Raw genomic sequence first — 24289 nt, forward strand, 5'->3', positions numbered from 1 at the left:
CTAATCAGCAAATTATGGATTCATCAGGTCTTCGAGTGTGATCCTTCCTTAGACCACAAAGGTCCTACAGAGAAAAGGACTCAATATTGGCTTCTGATCTTGTGGCTGTTGCTTTGACTCCTGATTTCATGTCAGGAAGCATTGAGGTTCCTTCTCCTGCATCATCACCATCCACTGGTTGATTAGTCTTGTCCGTGCACTTTCCACTTCTAGTGCTGGTAGCAACAGCCATTGGTTGAGGCTTATTGCCTGGTTTAGCTGCTGGCTTAGGCTCACTATCTAGTTTGGCTGCTGGCTTTGAGCCTGGGCTGTTGGCTGTAGTCTGACTGGGATAGCTGCTGATTTATCTTCCTGCCGCCCTGCCTCTGTCTGCTGCCCGACAGTATCTAGCAATATGAGATAAGCACAAGCCAGGGCCTGGCTCACTGCAATGATCTTTTCCTCCTTAGGGTCATCCTGCTACTTCTCTTTCAGGTATTTCCCCACCTCAGCTGGGTTCTGAATTTGTTCATGGGGAAAGTCCCAGACTATAGGGTCAGAGAATTCCTTCAGGATTTGGCCCATATTCTCCCATTTCCCACATCACTCAGGATTTTCCACACCTGGGTCTTCTCCTGGGTCAGGGGTCTCATCAGCCCCTCTAGAAATCTCAACCTTCATTCTAGAGAAGCTGCAGATTAAATACCAGAAAGATGGTCTCTTTAACATTCGGGGAAACTGAACATTCTCCAATAGCGTTGTAACAGATTCAGAGAAGAAGGAGAGCAAAGGCTGAAAAGCCTCATCCTCTTCTCCTCCTCTAACAAACTGGGTGAATTACCATAACCATGAACCATTCATACCTGGAACTGACCCAAGCACCTTTATAAACTTCTTACAAGTCCTTACCACCAAGTCCAGCAGGAGAGCTATTCTGGTCACTGCCCCTCTGCTGTAAAAACTATGTATTAAGGACAATACTAGAGCTATTTCTGGATAAGAAAATAAACCTAGGGACTATAGAGGTATTAAGATCTCAAAAAAACTAGGGACCAGAAATGCATGCAAGCCTTCATACCAAGAGACATTATGAATTCAAAAAACATGGCTACTAACTGCTTTATACAAACACAGAATAATGGTAACCAAAATGCACTCAAAACAGGTTTTTTTCCACTCTCTCTGCCCCCACATGTTGAGCACCAAATTTTGTCCTGATTTAGGGCAAATCTGGGAGAAAACCTCCAAAAGGGGGCCCTTCCAGAAAGCAAACCCACATGGCCCCTCCCCACAACTGGTTCGGGAAGGATTCCGTGGAGACAAGTGGAAAGAACCTGTTTATTTAACAGGCAAAGCACCCCTCAGCACACAAAATGAACAGTACCATATGACACCACTCTTTCACCACTCTGAAAAAGATGACAACTTCAGAAAGTCTCTCTTGGGCATGGTCGCTCTGTTATCAGTCTGTCCTGTGCTGGAGTAGCTGCTGCAGGCCACAAGGTGCAAACTCTTGGTGTTTCCCAGGTCCCAGTCTGGAGCAGGCTCAAGTAGTTCCAAGAAAAGGAAAGAAAAACAGGGAAAATTTGGACTGCCTAGTTAAACTAACTGACAAGCAGAAGCAGAAGCAAAAGCAAAGCAGGAGCAAGAGCAAAGCAAAAGCAAGAGTAAAAAGCAAAAGCTGCCCTATATACTGCCCCGTCTCTGTTCTGTGGGAACACAGCCAGGAACTCCTGGCCCCAGTAGCTGTAACTGGAAAGCACTGGAAAAATGGGGGGAAAAGGGGACCTTTGTTAAATTGTGAAAAACGCTAATCACTTGTTTTTAAAATTTTAATAGTAATAAAACAGTTATCAAAATAGCAATATAATTAGAGTAATAATAATTTGCACAATTTGGATTAGGACAATATGAGACAATAAAAACAAAGAGTTATGGATGTCTGGGTACCTTTTCTGGGCAAAATAAACCCGAAAAAGGACACAAGTTAACAGAGGATTAATCCTTAAAAACAATAGCCTGTTGCATATTCATACACCTCATACATGATGCATAAATTCCATTCAAACACAGGAGTCTGTCTGGTCATCGTCAACTTCTTCCTCTTAGTCCTCACGGCATCTTTCAGATTGAGCGAGGCAGGAAGAAGTTAGCTTCTTCTGATAATAGTAATAAATTCTTTTTCTCTGAAAGATTTAGGTGTCCTGTGGCTGCTATCTTGCTGCGAGTCCTTTCTTTAAAAAAAATCTTACATAGCATAGTTGCTATTTTAACATTATGTTATAACCTAAAGCTATATTTAACACACTACTTAATAAAATTAATACACCATAACTTTCTAACATAACACATATCATATTCATTTTAGTATTTGTGAAAAGCCAATCATAAATACACATTTTTAACATAAATCAATTTTATATTTGTTTTATATAGAATTATAGTAGGAATTGTACTTAAATTACATTAAAGATATGACTGCAGTATCTAATTCATAGTCTATTTTTACATATAATCAGGATAAAAATTATATTTAGTTTATTTTATTAATAAACAACATATAAATAAAACTATGTGCTATAAAAATGGTAAACTCTTATGTATATGTTCTATTATCAAATTAATATTAATAATATATCAATGTGTTAATAACATGAAATAATGCTGCATTATTAACTAATATTATTATATGAAATAAAATGCTATAATAAAACATTATTAACACATATTTGTATTATGAAAACTTGTGGCAGCACGCTGTGGCCACAGGGTAGAAAGTTGCTGGCTAGCACACTTCCCGTGGCCAGAGAGCACGCACTAGAGTGGCCGCCCCCAAATCTCGCCTGAAACCTCTGCGGGTGGCGGTGCTTACAGGGAGTTTGCGGCTCCCTGCAGCAGGCTGTGGCGTGGGTGGCACAGCAAGGAAACCAGGCACAAGGAACCGAAACAAAGGAAACTGGGAGAGATCAGTCGTATGAAATCTAAGGAAAGCTTCTTCCCAGGAAGGGTCAGGGTCGAGTGGCAGAGAAAATAGGTCCAACTAGCATTTTTAAAGAGGGGATGATACAAGGGGTGGGTACAAGTCTCATCCAACAAGGGTATCTTAGGGGACTCAACATAACCAATAGGGCTCATTTGGGAGAGGAAGCAAGCTTTGTAATCTAATCAGCCATTGAAGCAGGGGTAACTGACACAGAACATTCGAGAACACAAGGGGAGTGACTACAGAGACTGACAAGAGTAAGGGGCAGTACAACTGGGATAGACAAGGGCTTATAATGGAAGGAGAGGAGGAACAGGGAGACTGACACACTGATGGGCAGACAAGTGGCGGGAAAACTTTGTGGTAAACAACTTAGGAACGAACCATTTGAGGGAACAAAAGGGGTACATGGGAGAAACCATTATAACCGACTAACATAAAAGGTCTAACTTCTATATTAAAGCAACTGTAAAACACCAACTACCACAAAAACCTATATTATTAATATATTAATTACATAATGTAATACACATTGATATATTACTAATTATTAGTTTAATTATATATTAACAATATAGAACTCACATATTACTAAAAACATGTTATTACCTTTTTAACCTATTATATACTATATAATATTAGTTATTAAGTATATAACTTATTTATATCGTTTCCTGTTATTATTATACAGACCTATTAATAATAACCCTGTAATATACAATACCTTTATGAAAATATACAATATTTTTTCTATTATATTGTAGATAATCATAAAAGAGTATCAGCAAATAATCAATCCAAAACCAGAAATATTAAAAATAATTAAAGTAATATAATAATAACCACTACAATTATTTATTTTAATATTAATCATAGTAGAAATTAAACTTAGATTTTATTTTTATAATTGTATACAACAGTTGATACTTTATATTTTCTCTAGAATATTATAGACATAGTGATTTAAAAGAATTTTATTTCTTTTCTTCATAGAAATGGCTTGAAAAGAAAAGGCCAAAATCAAGCAAAAATAAGCAATAAGAAGCAGAATTAGAGCAGTAATGTCTATATTAAAGACCACTAGAGAAAAGAATAGAACTAATATACCATTATATTATAATATTACATTATAATCTATGATTATATATAAGTAATATAAAAATTATAGTAGTGGATATCACATTGCAACATAAATTTTAGACATATATCATTTCGTCATTGTCCTAGGGTGACATTACGATGCTTGTATCCCCAGTCGTTGTTCTGTTATGCTGGATATTATGTACTGTACCTTCAAGACTGGCTCTGAAGAGCAAAGCTTAGTTTTGTTATCAGTTATCAGTCTGCTCACTCCCGCAACAGCTGGTGGGACAAAGAGATGGGGCAGTACATAGGGCAGCGTTTGCTTTATACTCTTGCTTTTGCTTTGCTCTTGCTCCTGCTTGTTAGTTAGTTTAACTAGGCAGTCCAAATTTTCCCTGTTTTTCTTTCCTTTTCTTGGAACCACTTGAGCCTGCTCCAGACTGGGACCTGGGAAACACCAAGAGTTTGCACCTTGCGGCCAAGGTGCAGCAGCTACTCCAGCACAGGACAGACTGATAACAGAGCGACCATGCCCAAGAGAGACTTTCTGAAGTTGTCTACTTTTTCAGAGTGGTGAAAGAGTGGTGTCATATGGTATTGTTCATTTTGTGTGCTGGGCGGGTGCTGTGCCTGTTACAGAAACAGGTTCTTTCCACTTCTCTCTCAGGAATTCTTCCCGAACCAGTTGTGGGGAGGGGCCATGTGGGTTTGCTTTCTGGAGGGGCCCCCTTTTGGAGGTTTTCTCCCAAATTTACCCCAAACCAGGACAGTCATATAATACTTACTAATAAATTACATAGAATTATAAATACTATAATGTAATGTAATTCAATATATAATTATAATTCAATAAATGAGTCAATATAATGAATTCAATAATATAAAGCAACATCTTATATTGCAATGTAAACTAAAAATTGAACATAATTATATTTATAGTAATTTATATCTATTCTTTTATAATTACCTCTCAATTACTAAATGAAACTATACCTACTATGGAGTGCTATATTAATAAATATGCTGATACAGTAGGATGTTATACAAATATAAAATATAATACATATGTTCATATTTTACATATTTTATACATCCATATAAACTTTGAAATTCTTTTAAACTGAATTTTCATAGACATTTTAACAAAAAAATGCAAATGAATAATAACAATATAATTATAGCAGAACATTTAAATGTGTTAGATTTTTATATAATTACACTAACAACTATATAACTGTATTATATAACTATAGTTGTATATATATAAAATTAATATATCCAAAACATATAATACTATAGATAAGCACTAAGAACTAATTATTCTCACATTAACCACAAATTACTATTCAATTATAGCATTTAATATTATTTTTAGCCTATTCACATTTCAATTATTTTGTAGAAGGTAAAATATATATTAAAATATAAATATATAAAACTAATATATATAAATAGATTTTTAAAGAACTCAAACTATATTTTCAGGACTTTTTTTAATGTTACAAAGCAATTTAAAAAGCCCTGGATTTCCCCAAAACAAGTTTAAAAGGCTAGGATTTTTCTCTAATCAGGTAAAAAAAGGGAACTTGGAGATTTTCTTGGAGCAGAAACCTGCAAAAATGTGATACAATTGATCAAAACTCAGTTTTCATACATATATATGTATAAAAGTATGTGATAAGGAATTTTTTTAAATTTAAGGAATAGGGAACTGGGGGGTTAACTAAAAAAGGGTAATTCTGGCTTTTTTTTCTAAAAAAATGGAATTTGGGTGTTTGGAGGAAAAATAGGAATAATGAGGTTTGGGAATAAAACATGGGAATAAAGGGGTGTTTCTTAAATAAAATATAAGTCAGGTTTGTTTTTTGGTTTGTTTTTTGGGGGGTTTTTTTGGTTTTTTTTTATTGTGGTCTTGAAGAAAAATCAACAGGAGAATAAGAAATTGGGATTTTAAAAATTAAAATACACCAAATAAAAGGTGGTTTTCCTTAAAACCATAGTCTAAAAGAAAGTTTATGAAGTCTTTTAAAAAGGAAGAAAAATAAGAAAGAAATTAGGAGAAAAAGAGGAAAAAAGGGTTTTTCCTTAAAAAACTGATTAAGAAATAGGGTTGATATAGGTTTTGCATGAAAAATTAAAGAAAAAGTCAAGAAAATAAGGAATAGGATGGTTTTTTCCCATAAAAATGAATTGTTTTTATTAAAATAGAGCAAATAAAAGGCCTTTTTCATAAAAAACATTCTAAAAATCGACTTTTTTTTCTCCCCCAAAAATACAGTCATTGTATCAATGGTGGGTTTTGTTCCTGAAAAAAACACCAAAATAGCTAATTGGAATTTTACCTCAAAAAAACCTCCCCAAAACTAAAAAGTAAGCCCAAATAATCAGGATGAAGTGCATTTTCATTTTTTCTTTAGAAAGTGAGGAAAAAGGGGATGTTTTCATGAAAAAAGAAGATTCGAAAGGCTATTGGATTAAAACAAATTATTTTAAAAGGACACTTTTTTGTTAAAAATAAAAAATATGAGGCTGAGAGGTTGTTGGGGAAGATACAAAATTAGGGGGAAAAGGAATTTTCAGGAAAAAGACAGTCCAGGCTTTCAGAATTTCCTTTTCTGTACAAAAAAGCATGCAAATAAGTCCAAATTCAAGAAATTTGGGGATTTTGTCTGCAAAATGGGGCTGTTGCTTACCACAGAAGGGAAGGAGGAGCCACCAGGACCAAGCTGTGCCACTGCGGTGAAAATCACCCAAAATTACTAAAAACTGCTATTTTACGGGAAAAATCCCTCTGAGCCAAGCGATGTCTCCAAAACCCTCAAATAACCCCCCAAATGTCTTTTTTCACCCCATGGAATCCCTTGGGGCTTATTTTGGCCCCTGTTGCCACCAAAATCCACCCTAAAACTTTCCAAACACTATGAATTTTGCCTCAAATCCCACAAATTTGAGCCAAAATGCTTGTTTTTCCCTCTAAATTCCATACAGTTTGGATCAAAATGGAGTTCAACAAATGATCCAACCCTCCCTCCCCCTGATATCCCCCCTCCAAGGCCACTTCAAATTCCCCAATCTGTTGGGGAAGATGAAACAGGAAAGCCTTATAAATATGATTGCCTGGCAAGAGATTTCGACAATATAGAAACTATAAGCAAGATTGAAATGAAAGCAAGCTTTGAGATACTTTAGTTACTGAACAACTGGAAAACAATGGTGTGGCCCAACTGAAGGTAATCCCCTCATGATGAAACAATGCCCCCTGCTTGCAGGCAGGTCCAAGGGTCAGAGCAGACCCTACTAGCTCAGCAGAAGGGGTCTAAAGAGGAGGTTTTAGGGCTTAAAATGTAACATAGTAGGGTAATGTAATGATTCTTATAGGCTGTATGTAAATGCTATAGGATTTGTATATTGTACTGGATTGGTTAGTGAGAATTAGAATATTCAACACAGAAGATTTATTGTATTGTAATGGGAACCTCGCTGTCTTATCCTCTCATCCTCTCTCTCTCTATCATCCTCTTTACCATTGTCTTTACTTCTCTCGGGCCTGCTCCGAGCTGTGGCTGGCAGCTCCCAGCAGGGCCCTGCACCCAGGCCCTTTGCAATAAACCGCAAATTCCACGACTTGGCTTCAGAGATCTCGTCTCCGTCTGTCTTGACTGTCCTACCCCCCGATGCTCCTACACCAATCCATTCAGATTTGCCCAAAACGTTATTCAAAAAGGATAAAGTTTTACCAAAATCACCTATATTTATGTAAAAATCAGGTTAAAATGCTGGTGCAGCCCTCCTCCACCAACCCCTTACTGCAGTCTCGTCCTGCGGCCTTGGGAGCTGACAGGTCCCAGCTAGCCGCTCCCAAAGTGGAGAGCATGAATCCTGCCACTCCCAGTGTGAGATGCAAAGCTGTGTTTCGTGTCAGGTACAAACAGGCGAAGTGTGTACTTGCAAATGCAAAATGTGTGGACATCGACAATGGGATAGTTGTGAATTCTAATAATAACTGAGGAAAATAAAGCATGGAAAAAGGCCTTTGAACCTGTCTTTTGTTTGAAATTAACCCTGGTTGATTTAGGAGCATTGGAATTAAGGTGTTAAGGATGTTGCTTCTTGCTTGCATTTAACCCATAAAAAAAAAGCTCTGCAATAATAACCTTTTGAAAGTATAATTTTAGAATATTACTTGTATCCTTGAAACTATAGCTTTGGAAGATATATAGGAAATATGCTTATCTCACGCCTTATTGAAACAGAGAAAAACAGTTTGAGAAAGGAAGATGAACATCACCTTATGGTTTCGACCAAAGGGAAGCTGGACATCACTGTTATGAGATTTTAGTCTCTGCAATTAAAAGGTGGACACATCTGGGGAGCTGGACTCCACCAGATGGGATTCGTCTTTCTTCTTTCGGAAACTGGACCATCACCATCTGGGGATACTCCTTTGAAAATACATCCTGAGAAATTCAAATCACAATAGTGTATAGAATTGTGATGTAATGATTTGGAATAAAAATTGCTGATGAGTAAAAATTGGAAATAGAAACTGTTAAAAAAAAACAACCTGATGAGTACCCCTATAAATACCTGTAACCATCAATTATCAGTGTGCAGTTGGAGGGAAAACTTCCCCCACTGTACCCAGCGCTGTATTGCTCATACTTTACCATATTAAATAATAAATTGATTGCTGCTTGAATATTGGCCTAGTCAAGCTTCTTATTCTTAACACAAAGTTCTCTGCAAGAACCCCGAGTAGTGGCTCCGTCTGCGGCGTAGTGACACAGGCGAGAGCAGGACTGTGAAGTACTAAGGTGAAGGAAGGAAGGAGTAGACACACGTATGGATGCCAACGCACTTTATTGAGCCAGGCGGGGCCAGTAACGGCGTCAGGGAAAAACTGTTAGGGAGGCACTTATAAAGGGGGAGGGTGTAACGGAAGGAGACACGAGGGACAAATGAATGAAGCCCAGGGGAGGAGCAAGGGACACAACTGAACCAATAGAAATGGCCCAGGGGATGGAAAAGGCTCAGGGGATAAATCAGATGTTAGGTAAGGGAAGACTGACACAGAAATTGCTCAGAAGGAAAGGGGGTTGGTTACATTGATTGACAGGTACCTGGTGGAAGGAACGAACCATTACGAGGGAGAAAATGGGGGGAACCGAGAGTCAAACCAAATTCTTAACTTATAAAAATAACCAACTTTACAATAAACCCATATAAAACACAATGCTACACCTTACCTTGATGCCACTTCAATAGCCCATTTCCACCAAATTCACACTAAAACTTTATGGAAAGGATGAAATTTGGGACCCCAAATTCCCCCAGTTTGGGTCAAAATGGTGTTCAAAATCCAGGATAACCTACCTTCCACCTTATCCCACTCAAGTTCCCCCAAATCCTCAATTCAGCATCAAAAAAGGGGGGAAATGTCCAAATTTTGGGCATGAAGAGGGAAAAAAATCTGAAATCTGGGGGGAAAGTGCACAAAAAGGGCAAACCCTTGAGATTTTGGGAGAAATGAGCAAAAATTAAAAAACTTGGGCACAAAAAAGTGTTTAAATACAACATTTGTGAAGAAAAAGGGTTAAAATTATGAAACTTGTGGGGATAAGGGGGCAAAAGCCATAAAATTGGGGAGGAGAAAGGGTAAAAAATCTGAAATTTGGGCAAAAAACCCCTCCTCAATTTCTGTCCATCCCCAAAGAATAAGGAAATGAGGAAAAAACAGGAAATGAAGCCTCCCCACTGACCAGCCTGTCAACTCCAGAATTCCAGGGACTCTGCAGACACAGACAGAGCACTTGTCCCCAAATTGTTCTTTTTATCCCCAAATGGGGCTCAACCACAGCCAAGCCATGCAGATTTGGGCAGATTCAGCAAAATTTCAGGATGGGAGGTGAGGAGGAGGGGCCAGGGAGGCATGACCCTCAGTTCCACAGAATCTGGGAACTGGCAGCTGGATCCTGTCACTGATAGGATGTGACAGAGTGGAACTCAAAAAAATTGCCATCCCCATGGCACTGACTCCATTAAAAAGAATGAGGGATTTGTCTTTACAAACAGTGAGTCTGCTGATGAACAAAAATGGATACTAAGAGATAAAAGAAACAACAGGAAGAACCATAAATTCCATAGGAATTCCATTGATTGACACAAGGAAAAGAAATAGGAGGGTATACATTGGAAGGGGGTCTGTACTGGGTGATTCAGGAAGACTGTGCCTCTCAAGCACACCAGCCAATGAGGAAAGAGAGAGGGAAATACAGCAGGGAAATTAGGATAAAAAGCAGGCTGCATCCCCCAAAAATTTGGCAGACCCAGGGGAAATGCCCATGATTTCTTGCATTATCTGAATAAAGTTACAGGACTCCTCTGCCTCCTTTTTGGAAAGAAACCTCTAGTGCTTGTGGGTTAATTCTCCTGACACTATGACCCTGGGGAAAGGACAAACCAAATCCAGATGTTTTTTACCCAAAATTAATGAACCAAGTCCCAGTGGGGAATTCCAAGTAATGAGAAATTCTGGCCCAAATGACTGAAAAAGCTGAAGAAAACCAGCTGGAGCCAGGAGAGATGATGGCAAACAGGGAATTAAAGGGCTTTTGCCTTGAAATGAAGACATAAAAATGGGGAAACCCTGAACCCCACAAAGATCCTCAAAACTTGAGAGAGACAGAGACAGAGACCCCACCCCCAAAGCCATCCAGGGACCCCAAAAACCACTTGGAGATCCCCCAAAACTACCCAGGGATCCCCTCAGCCCTCTGAACCTCCCAAACCACAAGGTCTCTCTGGGGAGATGTGGGTCTCTGGAAGGGTTTTGGGGCTCCTGATAAATGACACAGAGAAGAGAAATTTTCAGTTGCCCTGAAGGTGCTGGATGGAGCTTAAAGACAACTGGCAAAAAAGCTGAAAGTACATAAAGGTATGCTGAGAGGATATGCTGAGCACAGCTCGAGCCAGTGGAATATAGGTAATGAGGAATGTAGTGGGGTTTTTGTCAAGTTATGTTATTGCGACTTTTTCTGGGGTTCAGGCTGACCCCAGCAAGCTGCAACAGGTGTCCAGATAGCTCTGACCTGTTTGACCTGTTCAGCACAGCTGTCCAAGCTCCCAAGCAGTTCTTAGCCGAAGGCAACCTTAGCAAGCGAAGTGATATCAGCTCTTTAGTGATTATCAGCTCATTGTGATTTCAGCTCTCAGCTTGCTAGGTTGCCTAGGCAGGCAGACGCAGGGAGAGAGAAGAGCTGTGCGGGGTTCCACAGGAGTGTCTTTTATCGATTCTTCTGCGAAGGTTCCCAGTGACAGCTCTTCTTCCTGCACTAGGCAAAAGCAGCTCTTTATATAGGGTACAGGGGTTTCAGAAATTGTCCAATAGCAAGGGTTAAAGGAAAGTGACCTATAGTCTTAGAGATAAGCAAGGGGTCTGAAGGTGGAAGAGGTGGGCTTCTAGTCCAGTCACCAGGATTTGGCATTTCCTATCTTAGGCTTCTGACCACCAGGGAAGTCTTGCAGGCTCTGGGCTGTGGGGAAATATCGCGAGTTCTCGAGATATCGCGAGGTCACGCAGAACCCCTCCCCTTTTACTGTTAACTGACCGTTACCCCCTGTTATAAATGACCCTGTCTAACCATTAATAAAGGCCAGTTACTGTCCACCACATTGGTGTATGCATGTGCTTGGCCTATGTGGCAGAGGCGCCACCACTGAACCGTCCTCGACCCGGGACGCCACGCCCCAAGCGGCAGCAACACTGGGCCTGCTACATTGCAGAGGATAATTAACAGGACATCACGCCATGACCAATATGATCAAGTCAAGCCAATTTATTACAAAAAGCAAGCCATATTTATACTATTCTCTATCGTTCACACCTCAAGCTAATACATGATCGGTTAAATCCTTTTTACGCATGCATTTTGATATTTTAGTTAATTTTAGTTAGTCTTCCTTCTTCATGCATCTTGCTGTGGTTTTCTTGTCTGCCTTTGCAGTCTCCCCTCCTGAACTGTCTGCTTTTGAGCGTGTTCTTCTCCTTTTGTGTCCTTCCAAGGGCATGGTGACCTTACTCAGTTTCTATGAAGGCTGGATAGTGCATATGCTGCATATGTCCATTGTCATGCAAAAAACTCTCAACACTACATTACATAACAAGAAGTAACAGTGCATGCACAACGAAAACGTTCAAGGAAAGGTCACATGGAATATGGAAGCATTCTGTGAACAGGACCACCAGAGAATCGTTCGTGGTCCCTCCAGGACCATACCCTGTGGTAAAGTTTCACTGCACACATCAGATTAAAGGAGAAATCCTTCAGTGTGTCCTGTGCAGATAAAGAACGCCTGCTTTCTAATGCTTCAAATTGTGTTAGAAAGTTTATTTGCCAGCAAATTTTGGTATCATTCCCTTGGACGGGCTACTGGAACTAAGGGGAGCTGAGAGAGTCCTGTCAGGATCTGGGGGTCCCTGGGAGGGTTTGGAGTTTCTAGGGGAGATTTGGGGGGGGTCCATGGGGATATCAGGGTCTCTGTCAGTGTGACCCCAGCTCTCTGCTACTTTAACCAACCCGAGGGCCTCCCAAACCATATGGAGATCCCCTTGATCCTCCTGCACCACGAAGTCCCTTCTAGGACACCCAGAACCACACCAACCTCCCTCCACTACAAACCTTTCCCTGAGGATCCCAACCAACCTCTCTGAGACCCTCAAAACCACCCCAGTGACCCCCAGAACTCCCTGGGCATGTCTCAGCACCCCCAGACCGACAAACCGCTCCAGGGACCCCCCTTTATACTCCAGGGCCTCCCTCAGTGCCTCCAGAGCCCCCAAACCCCTCTGGGAATCCCCGAAGCCCTCCCATGGACCCCTCCCCTCCCCCACCTTCCCCCTCCCCCACTTCCCATTGGCCGCAGCGCCTGCCCATCTCCGCCCTGAACCAATCAGCGCCCGAGCTCGGAGCACTGGGGGAAACCAAACGAGGCGATGGAGCGAGTGAGGCCTGAGGGCTCCAGAGGGGACCAAGGGAGGAATCTGTAGGGCTTTGCGGGGGGGGCGCATCATCACTTCCCGCATACCTCCCGCAGAGGCTCAGCCTGGAGCAGCAAACAGAGTGTTCAGTGCAAAGGAGGTGGGAGAGCAGGCCATCCTCAAGTGCCCTATGGGATCCCCAATTGCCCCCTGGAGGCTCCAGTCAGCTCCCTCATTCCCTTAGTGTTGTTCCAGACTCCAAGTGCTCCCCAGACCCCTAAGTGCCTGCCAATTCCCTCTCTTGCGCCAGCGTTCCCCAAGAGTGCCTCGAGGACCCCCAACTACCCCATCCGATGCCAGGTGATGCCCCGGACCCCGCCATTCTGCCCATAAGTGCGTCCCGTAGCCCCTCAAACTTCTCCCGAGACCACCAGCCCCGTGAGGTCAGTGCAGGGTCAGCATTTCGGGGCTCCTTGCCCCTCCCCAACTCTTCTCTCCCCCCCAGACAGACCTTGCTCAGCCCCCGCCCCCACGGGCTGGAAGGCGCGGAGCCAAGCGGAGGCTTCGCCCCCTGCAGCTCCACCCTCGATGATCCCCTTGTCCAATGGCACTGGAGGCGATGCCAAGGGGAGGAGCCAGTGTTGGGCACGCCCCTGGTGGCCAGGGCCCTGCTGGGCTCTGCCGCTCCCCGGGGTTCCCTGCAGGGAGTGCCACCGGGGAGGTCACATGACCGCTCAGGGTCCTGCAGGGGACAGTGCTCTGGGAGTCACGTGACCCACCTGAGGGCCCCTGCCATGGCCAATCGGGAGACATTTCTGCGAGCACCAGGGGGCATCTTCACCCCAGGCTGTCTCCCAGGAACCTTTGGGGCAGGATTCATGTTGGAGGCCACAGGCCTCCCACAAGACCCTCTGGCCGATAAGGAGCAGCTTGCTGGATACCCTGCAGGGGGCACTATACTCACAGTCACACAACTCCCACCATGCTCTGCGGCAAATCAGCAGCAGCTGCTGTGCACCTCTGCACCAGGGGGCGCCACCCAATGGGAAGCGAGAGTCCCATGAGCCTTTGCTGCAGGAGCCATTTCGGGGGTCACATGACTGCCTCGGGGCTCTGCGGTGTGCCCCACATTGGAAGTCACGTGGCTCCCAGGATGCCGTGCGGCCTGCAAGGGAGGCGCTTCCTGACCCCCTGCCCCAGGCTCGAGGTCATGTTGTTACGGGTAAAAAAAGTTACCCATTTTTTTTAAAAGGTTGCAGAGTGAACAGGTTGGACCAGTTGCTGCCAGGGTGGAGTTCTAACTGTTTGTTATTGTAATCACCAGTCGTTTTCATTAACTACCTGTCATTGATGGTTAAGAATTCCGCCTTTTGTCAGAGTGACACCCTGCTACTTCCTAGAAGATGACACCCAGACGGGTGAGGGGAAGGGACATGAATCAACATGCAAATGACATTGGATCCAGCATGCAGCGGGAGAGACCCCTCACCAAACCTAGCCAAAAACCCCTAAAACAACGAGCCAACACAAAATTGATGAATCAAAGTGATGACTATACGTGAGGAACAAAATCCAGAGCCTGCAGAGATGCTGAGACCCTTTTTTGCCCCTCGCCCCAGCCAGGAGGACCTCGGCTAGAGGAAGGACCCTAGAGGTCAAACCAAAAGAATAAGGGATTGTCCTGATATTCTTGTGAGGATGGATTCCCCCGCTCTGTCCACAGACCAGTGGACAAAGCTGCATTCTTTCTCCTTCTCTGAGTCACTCCTGGATGCAGCAGCAGCGGCAGCGGCAGCGGCAGCGGCACCGGCGGTGGTGGCCGCAGCAGCGTGGTGTGGACTGTGAGTTTTCCCCCCCAGAGCTGATCACTTTTAATAAAGGCATTAAAAAGGATAAAAGTCCCCTGCCCATTTCAAAGTGACCCCAGGGAGGCCCCACTGCCAATCAGGAGCAGTGCATGTGATACTCTATAGGGGGCGCCATGGCAGCAGCCACTGGGTGAGGAACTAGAGGAGTCCTTGAGGGTCATGAGGGTCACTTGAGGGCCATGGGGTCATTTATGAGCAAGGAGCCCACTTGAGGGTGATGGGGGTCACTTGTGGGTCATCAGGTCAACTGAGGGTCATGGGGAGTGCTTGTCAGCCAGGGAGTCACTCGAAGGCTGGGGGCTAATGAGGGTTATGAGGCACCTTTGTGGGGCTGTGGGCATTTGTGGGGCAGAGGGGTCACTGATGGGCCTGGATGTGCCCTTGTGGCCTCAGGTGGTCATTTGTGGGCCAGGGTGGGCACTTGTGGGGCGGGGGGATAGTCGTGGGTCAGCAACCTCTTGAGGGGCTGAGGGGGCATTTGTGGGTTGGGGAGACACTTCTGGCTCAGGAAGTCCCTTGTGGGGCTGGGGGAACACTTGTGGGACTGCCACCCCCCGTAACCCACCCCCTGTGACCCACCCCCTGTGACATGCAGCCCCCCCCAGGCCCTCTTGGGGACGTCCTCCTCTGGATGCTGCAATGCCACCGCCAGGCCGTAAGGCGAAGCCTTTGGTAAGACATCCCCACCCCCAAATTTCAAGGGTCTGCACCTGAGCCTCCCCCAGGTCCCCCTAACTCCCCATGTGCTCTCCCTTTCCTCCCCCAGGGCCATTGAGACCCTCTTGGAATGCCCACCTGGACACCTCCAGCCCATGGTGGGGCCAATAAAGCAATGACACCCCAAAATTGCACCAGGGAGGTGGGGAGACCCCCAAAACTCCCTCCCTTACCTTTCCCCACCTTTGGGATTGCCCCCAATCCCCTCTCCCTCCAAATGTCCCCCAGAGCATTTGGGGGCTTCTGGGGGCTCAAAAGCAGCTATTGGTGGGGCACTGGGTGTCTCTAGGGGGTCCCTAAGGGTCTTTAGGGTGTTTGGAGGGGCTCAGAGGCTGAGGAAGGTGTTATGAGTAAAAAAGTTGTCCATTTTTTTTAAAAAAGGTTGCGGAGTTAACAGGTTAAACCAATTGCTGCTAAGCTGCAGTTTTAACTATTAATTGTTAATAATTTTATGTTGTAATTACCTGTTGTTAATAATTTTTTTTTTTAATTACCTGTTGTTGATGGTTAGAAATCCCTCTTCTTCGAGTATCACCCTGCTGCTTCCTGGAAAATGGCACCCAGCACTGTGAGGAGGAGGTGAAATCGGAGTAGGCATGCAAATGAGGAAACCCCTCACCAAATCTAGCAGGAAAAACCCCTAAAACAATGAGCCACCGTGGAATTAAGAGATCTAAGAGATGTCTAGAGGTGAAGAACTGAATCCAGTGTCTGCTAAGACCCTTTTTACTTCTCATCCTAACCTAAAAGATGTCGGCTAGAAAGAGGCCCTCAAATGTCATCCTGAAACTGGGCAATCTCTTGGTGTTCTCCTGAGGATGGAAACCCCAGTTCTGTCTGCAGACCAGTGGATACAGCTGCACTCTTCCTTGTTCTCCTCCGTGCCACTCCTGGGCACAGCTGTGGCGTGTGGTTCTCCCCACCCAAGCTGATTTTTAATAAAGGCCTTAAAAAGGAGAAAAATCTCCAACGTTGTTTAGTTCAGAAGGGAATTGGGGCTTGTATGGGGAGTGCAGGAAATCGGGAGTGGTTAGGGGCACACTGGGCCTAGGGCATCTAGAAGAGGTCTGTGGGAATTTTGGGGGAGACTCTAGGAGTATCGAGGAAAATCTGTGAAAAATATTGGGGGTCCAGGTAGGGCTTTGGGGGGGTCTTTACGGTCCCGGAGTCTGTGCGATGTTTTGGGGGGCCCAGAACAGCGTTGGGAGGTCTACGGGGACTAGGAAGTCAATAGGGGTGCCTGGGGGTTTATTGGGCATTTCGGGGAGGGGAACCCCCAAATCCGTGGGAGTGGGGCTCACCCGTCTTCTTCACCTTCACACGGCTGACGTGGCGCCGGGGGGTTCTGGTGTCCTCCGCCCCTGAGGGCGCTGGGGACGGGGGGATCATGAGGGCGTCAGAAGATCCCCCTAAGCCCCCAAAAATCCCTCGTGCCCTCCCTACCCCCCCCCCGCCGCCTCCCATTGGCCGACGGTTCCGCGCCAGTTTACTCACTTCCTGGACTACAACTCCCGAAAGACCGCGGGGCTCCGTAGGCCGCCGATAGAGCCGGGATTGCGGTTCCCGTCATGCCCCGCGGCCCGTGAGAGGCCCGTCAGGGTCGGGACAGTCCCCTAAGTACCGTCCCAGCTGCTCCCCAAGTGCTTCCCTGAACCGTAAGTGCGCCCCGGGGCCCCGTAAGTACCCCCAGTTTCCCTCTCCTGACCCTCAAGTGCCCCTCAGCGTCCCGAAGTCCGCCCGTCCCCTACTTGCCCCCAAAACGCCCCCTGTGTATACCCTCGGACCCCCAAGTGCTCTCCAACTACCTCCCCGACCCCTAAGTGCCCCTCCAGACCCTTTAATGATCCCGCAAGCATCCCCAGCTGGCTTCCAAGCGCCCTGGGAACTGGCGTGATGACAACGATGTAGAGTAAGACCCTGACTCTATCGCAGTATCAGCAACACTTAAGCCTTTAATTAAAATTTGAATCAAAACTGCAGTTGCCGATGTGGAGGATGGACAGGCCCCCGCACTTTTTCGTGTCACTCCCGTGGTCCCTCTTGGAGCCAGGGAAATTGCAGGAAAAGCATTCCTGCATGTTGCATGCATCAAAATTTCATGGGAATCGGGAACAGAGTCCGTGTAGTGAACTTCCCTGACAGGTGGAGAAAATCCTGTCAGATGAAGAACAGGTTGAGAGGACTTTGGGGACCTGGTGTATATAAAACCCCAGAGACCCCCCCTTCATCCCCTACAGACTCCCCAGTAGATCCCAAATACCCTCAGAATCCCCTGAAAATGCTCCATAGCTTCCTCCCCCCCAAGACCCTATAAACCCTCAGGACCCTCCCAAACCTCCCTCTAATACCTCCTGAGGCTCTCTAAAATAACCCATAGATCTGCCCAAACCCTTGGCACCCCCCTGCATCCCCCAAAAGGGGCTACCCCAGGTGGACTGCCTGAGCCACTTTTTGGGCTGATATGTACGTAGGTATAAATCTAATAGAGAGATAAAATATAATATAGAAAGTGGTCTCCAGGAGAGCTGGAGAGGGTCTTTGTCAGGGTACAGGATGAAGGGTGAGGGTTTCCACCTGCCAGAGGGTAGGGTTAGATAGGATATCGGGAAGAAATTCCTCCCTGCGAGGGTGGTGAGACCCTGGCACCGGTTGTCCAGAGAAGCTGCAGCTGCTCCATCCCTGGAAGTATCCAAGGCCAGGATGGACAGGGCTTGGAGCAACCTGGGATAGTAGAAGATGTCCCTGCTCATGGCAGGGGGTGGATGGAGATGACCTTTTAAGTCCCTTCCAACCCAAACCAGCCTGGGATTCTAAAAGTGGGGGAGGTTTGGGGTAGGAAACCTTGGCTGACCCCAGGTGCCCTCCCAGGCTGCTCCATCACTCACGCTTCAGGAAGAGACAGCAAGAGAAAACCTGATGAAAAAGCCCCTGGGGGAGATGGGTTGGGGGGTGTGAGTCTCTCAGGTCTGCTCCAGCCCTTTCCAGTCCCTCAGGTGGAGGCACCTGGAGCATGATTCCTACACAACAGGCATCTCAATGGGGGAGATGACAGGTTCAGCCTCTTGATTTAGCCTGTCCTGATCCCTCTGCAGGGATCCTCTCCCTTTCTGCCCTCCAGCAGATCCACAGACCCACATAAGTTGGTGTCATTTGTGAACTTAGTTTGACTTCCACTTGATCCCTTCATCCAGATCATCAATAAAGATGTTGAACAGGACTGGACCCAGCACTGACTCCTGGGGTCACCCACAAGTAATTGGGTGTTATGGATAGAATGGGAGCTTCAGACAAGCCCTGTCTTAGGCTAATATTTTTGGGTACAGCTTGAATTAGGTGGTCTGCACCTAAACCACTCTGGCTTGCAAGTTCTAAGAGTGGCAGATCAGGTCTATTATTAAATTAGTTATTTATTGAATAGACAGGAGATAATAGACAAAGGTCTTGAACAGAGTTACTTGCTACACGGCATGAAACAGAAGAACTACCAGTAGGTTACGTAAAACAGTTCACAACATTAAGGTACCTATATCAAAGCTAGGAAAGAAATAGTATAGATTACGAATCAATGTAACTTACCACCAAACTGGCAAGAGTGTGCACAAAGTCTTTTCACTCAACCCTCAAGAGAGGAACCACAAAACCAGCATCCCAACTTTGGGGGAAAAGCCCCACACATTTCCAGGGAATGTGCAGAAACTTCTACTTTGTGAAAGTTTGATGTAGCTTTAATAGATTGTGAAGTAAAGTGTCTGTCAGAACTTCCAGCTTATCTTTCCACAGTCTTGCTTCCACAGCAAGATGTTTATTGCCAGCTACAAGTGCTGCTTCTATAGCACCCAAATAACCATGAGACAAGCAGTCCTTAGTGATTTATTTCACCAATTAGCAAGTTCTTGTGGCAGGGAACATGTCCTGCTACACTACCCCCAGCTGGATTTAGTTCCATTCCCCACCACTCTCTGGGCTTGGGCATCAGCCAGTTTTTCATCCAGCAAACAGTTCCCTTGTCCAATCCATGAGCAGCCAGCTTCTCCAGTGTCAAAGGCTTTACTGATGTCTATAAATATACATCCACCGCCCTTCCCTCATCTACTGAGTGGGGCATTCTATCACCGCCTGCAGACCCTTGGCCTAGGCGGGAACAACCTGCGGCACTCAGAGCCGTGGCATTCCAGGGCCTCCCGCAGCTTTGCCAGCTTTACCTGGCCCGCATCCGGCTGCTGGAGGTGAGCGTGGCCGCATTCCAGCCGGTGCAGGTGACCCTGGGTGAGCTGGAGCTGCTGCCAATGCACTGCGCTGCCTGAGCCCACACCTGCGGCAGCTGCCGCCTTTCTGCTCCCTGCACAACCTCTGTGAGCTGAAGCTGCAGGCGCAGCAGCCACAGGGGATGCGTGTGGTCCCACAACGCTTCTTCCAGGGACTCAGTGCCTTGCACTCGCTCTACCTGTCACAGAACTCACTCTCGGCCATCCTTGGCAATGCCTTTGATGACCTGGCACAGCTGCAGTGTTGCAGCCTGAATAGCTGCTAGTAAAGTCCAGGGTAAAGAATCAAAAAGGCCATTTTCATAATATCTACAGATGTTTAATTCAGCCACACGGTAACATGTTCGGGTCCCAGGCACACACACATGGAGGGTCCAGGTTTCTCTCTCCCCAGGAGCCCGGGGTCACCTTGGTCTCGGGGCAGTTAAAAGATAAGGGCCAATCAGGGAATAGGGAGGGAGTGGCTCAGGAACACAGGAACAGAGATAAGAACAGGGGAAGGAGCCAATGCCGCCTTACCAGCTTTTTGAGGGAAGCTTCTTGTGTTTCCCCAAGCCAGGGGATGCCCCCCAGGGTCTCCACAACTCCCCGTTTCGATATTATTAAGAAAGCTTCTCTGAAGGATCAATTGAATCAACATAAAATGACAAAAACAATCAAAAGCACTCATAAGACAATTTTCAAAATGCAAACAATTCCAAATTGATTTTCTTACAGCTGGCAGGACGGATGTGGGGTTTTCTGAGTACGGTTTATCTGGAAACTGAGTCAGGAGAAGGTTCCTTCAGCAGGGACTGGTTCTCTGTCACCTGTGGCAGTGTTGTTGTCTGTGACTGGCTCTGTACGATGTAGTGTACGTGGTAGTGTGCCTGTTGGAAACTCCAAAATAGAAATTATTAACTTTTAAGAAAAAGATGGTTACTTCAGGGAAACATTCTTTTCTTTCCCTCCCAATACACTCCCTCTGGTATTATGAAAGAACACTGGGGAAAGGGATTAGTGGAGGGAGGCCGTGAAAAGGGGGAGAGGAGGTAGGAATTTCTGGGAACATAAAAAAGGGGTAATAGGACAATGGAAAGGAAAATGGGAAAGTGGGAGAGGGGCAGGGAGGCCACAGGAATTGGGGAAAGGGGAAGAAGTGGGACTTATCCGATTGGAAGGTTCAGTCATTATGGAGGTGGACTTTTCAATGCAGGACAGCTCGTCGGTGTTCTGTGCCCTTTTGGATTCTAGGCTGTTGCTGGGGCTTGATGGCTGTTGGTTTTGGGTTCTATTTCCTTGGTAGGTGTGTGGAGGAGTTCTGTGATGTGGATAATATTTCACAGTTTTGCAATTCAGTGCATGTTCACTACCTTGCACTGGAACTCCATCAGGTCCTGTCATATTGGCTGCTTGGGGCCCTTTTATTCCTTGTATTATATTAAATTCCACAATTTCTCCATCTCCTGGACTGTGGAGGTATTCCCTGGGGTTATTCTTTTTAATAGCAGTCTGATGTACAAACACATCTGCTTTGTTAACATTCCAGGTTATGAAACCATATCTGTTCTTTACATCAAACCATTTCACTGACCCCCAAAACATTCATGGCAAGGACATTTTTACCTTTGTCATTGGGTCCGTGTTTCTGTTGCTGGACGTGTTGCTGGTGCTGGTGTTGAGGCACTGCTGTACGAGCTTTGTCTTGCTCCCGGCGCTGGCAGCCATGCTTGGCCCCCTCCCGGCAGTCTCTCTCGGCTGGTGCCCGCGGGCACTGCCGGCACGGGGCTTCTGTTGCAGCGGCAGTGAGCGGGTTTCACTGCCCAGACTGCGGCTCTGAGCCATCCCTCGGTGGGGCTGCCCACCCATCTGGCAACAGCGGCGCCCCGGGGCCGCTGGCCTCACCCTCCCGCCCTCGGCCCCGGTTCCACAGGCTGCCCTGACCGGGGCTAGGCAGCGAGTATCGGCCGGCTTGCTATGGCCACGCGGAGCGGTGGCGGGGCAGCCGCGGGTTTTCCATGGGGGCAGCTGTTCGGTGCGAGGGAGACGAATCCTCCTGAAGGCTGGTTTTGCCATAAAACAGAGTAAAGTCAAGGGACCTGCCCAGGAAATTCAGTTTTTAGAAGTAAAATAGCAAGATGGACATTGTCAGATTTCAGTGGATACGGTTAACAAAATAGCAGCCATGTCCCCACTAACCAAGAGGAGGGAAACACAGGCTTTCCTGGCACTGTGGTATTTTGGAGAATGCATATTCCGTGTTACAATCAGATTGTAAACTCTATCATGTGACATGGAAGAAGATTGATTTCAAGTGAGGTCTTTAACAGCAACAAGCTTTTGAACAAATTAAAGAGGAGATTGTTCCTACAGTAGCCGTTGGACCAGTCAGGACAGAACAAGGTGTGGAAAACAGGCTCCACACTGTAGCCAGGGAGAATGGTCCATCCTGGAGCCTCCGCCAGAAGGGACCTGAGGAAGTTCGAGGACCACCCTATGGCTCTTGACTCTGGGATACAAAAGATCTGAGTCCAGCTGTACCTCTACACCACACTGCAGTTACTGGCAGCTTATGAGAAGGTTCCATCTGTGTCAGAAGTGATTGGCACCAAAGCACAACTTCCACTGGCACCCGACTGCCAGTGCTGGGCTGGATGTTCAAAGGGAAAGGCATCTTGGAAGTCATTACGAACTGGCCCTGAGGGAAAAATTTCAGATTATCATCAGAAGGGGAAGAGGTGAAGGTGACACGTGCTAAGGAGGCCCTGACCAAAAAATGAAAAGTGTCTGTCTTTACTGATGGTTCCTGCCATATTGTAGAGATGCATCAAAAATGGATAGCTGCTGTATGGAGTCCTACATGACAACTTGCGGAAGCCACTGAAGGACAAGCTGGATCCAGTCAGGTTACGGAGCTTAAAGCTTAAAGCTTTGGATATGGCTGAATGAGAGAAGTGGCCAGCACTCTGCCTCTGCACTGACTCATGGATGGTGGCAAATGCTCTATGGGGCACATGCTGATATTTGAGTGCTTATTCCAGGTGTAATATTTGTAAAGCAGGGTAAATAATTTGCATGGCTAGTGGATGGCAGGCACATGCTTAAATAAGCTACATCAATGCTTCTTCAAGCAAGAAGAATTTATCCATGCTGGAATTACAGTGAGTGGTTAGGAGAATCGTACAGGATGTAACACAGTTATTTGATTTGTCTTGTCCACATCAGAAGATGTGGACAAGTGGTCAGTCAGTCAGGAGACCTGAATTTTAGTGCTTCATCTTTCCTTTTTAAATTGACTGCCCTTCATGCTGGGCCTATGTAGTGCTTTATTAGTTTTTCTGGCATTGGGAAATTTTAAGACCTAGGCTAGGCTTGGTGGGTTAATAGGTGCGAGTTGTTGATGCTCCTTTGATTTTTCAGTTTAGAGCAGGTTCAAAGAGTTCTAAGGAAAAAGAAAGACTATAGTTGAGGGAACTTCTCTGCTTCAGCTAGCTAAAAACAAACTAAAAAGTAAAGGAGAGTTCTGTCTTGCTGTCTGTCTGTGCTGTAGATAATACAGTCTAGGAGCTGGAATGTAGAGGAGTGAGTGCAGTTTCAGAAACAAACTGCATGCTTCTTCTCTCCCCCTCCTTTGCTCTCAGAACTAGTCTTAAAGGTGTAAAACTTATTTTTGGGCTAAACAGATGAATGGGGATACAATTCAGCATCATAAAGTCACCCCAAGACAATCATACAGGATGTAACTTAGTTATTAGAATTGTCTCATCCATGTCACGCAGGAGACCTGACTTTTAATGCTTTGTCTTTTCTTTTCAAGTTGAACTGCCCTTAGTGCTGGGCCATTTTTGGTTTGATGTCCAAATCCCTGTCTGTTACTTGCTCTTCTTCATTTTTTCTGCCTGGAATAATTTTGGGTTTAAAAACCCTTAGTAATCCTGCATTTTGCCTGATGCAGGAAGGAGGAAAGTAATTTGGAGATTTTGGAAACAGGAAGATAATTTCTTCCTTTAATGTTATGATAAAACATAGGGGGAAAAAAACCTGTTATGAAAATTCAGTTCTATTAATTTAAACAATTGCGTTGCTTGGCCAACAAATAGTAATGGACCAGACTTATACACATCTTTTAACTCTGGAAGCCATTTTAAATGAAGACTTGGAAATGTAATCATATAATTTTATTATATTGAAAGACTAGATAGAGTTGAGGGATCAGGAAGATGAGTATGAGTCCCTATCTATTACATGTTGCAGTAAAAGTATGGTTTTTCTTTCACTCACATGGAGCCTTACATCTGCTCCATCTGGAGGTGCTTTCATTTGGTGAGAATGGAACATGCTGAAATTCTGAAAAGTCATTCAATCCTTTTATGGATTAATGCAATTTGTTGATGTATTCAGCTACCTGATCATGTGGTCTGGAGTCCAGACCAATAGT

At 45.3% G+C, this 24289-nt stretch overlaps 1 protein-coding gene and 1 long non-coding RNA gene across 3 annotated transcripts in view; one reads left to right on the forward strand and one right to left on the reverse strand.

Annotated features, from left to right (window-relative positions):
- Positions 1 to 16026: 16026 nt before the first annotated feature.
- Positions 16027 to 17040, reverse strand: LOC143695019 (uncharacterized). The gene is made up of 2 exons (XR_013183888.1): positions 16909 to 17040; positions 16027 to 16173 (listed from the first exon to the last, which is right to left on the reverse strand). It is a non-coding gene; the product is annotated as an uncharacterized LOC143695019 (long non-coding RNA).
- Positions 17041 to 17117: 77 nt separating this feature from the next.
- The window catches only part of MAJIN (membrane anchored junction protein), a 38190-nt gene continuing 31018 nt past the window's right edge, over positions 17118 to 24289 (forward strand). Inside the window, exon 1 of one of the 2 annotated variants that reach the window (XM_054640165.2) lies at positions 17118 to 17262. The gene's annotated coding sequence lies outside the window, so the exon portion shown is untranslated. Of the gene's footprint in view, positions 17284 to 24289 lie in introns of both variants that reach the window. The other variant, XM_077184328.1, reaches the window with a different exon arrangement.

This window comes from Agelaius phoeniceus, chromosome 11, assembly GCF_051311805.1.
Source record: "Agelaius phoeniceus isolate bAgePho1 chromosome 11, bAgePho1.hap1, whole genome shotgun sequence".
NCBI lineage: Eukaryota > Metazoa > Chordata > Aves > Passeriformes > Icteridae > Agelaius > Agelaius phoeniceus.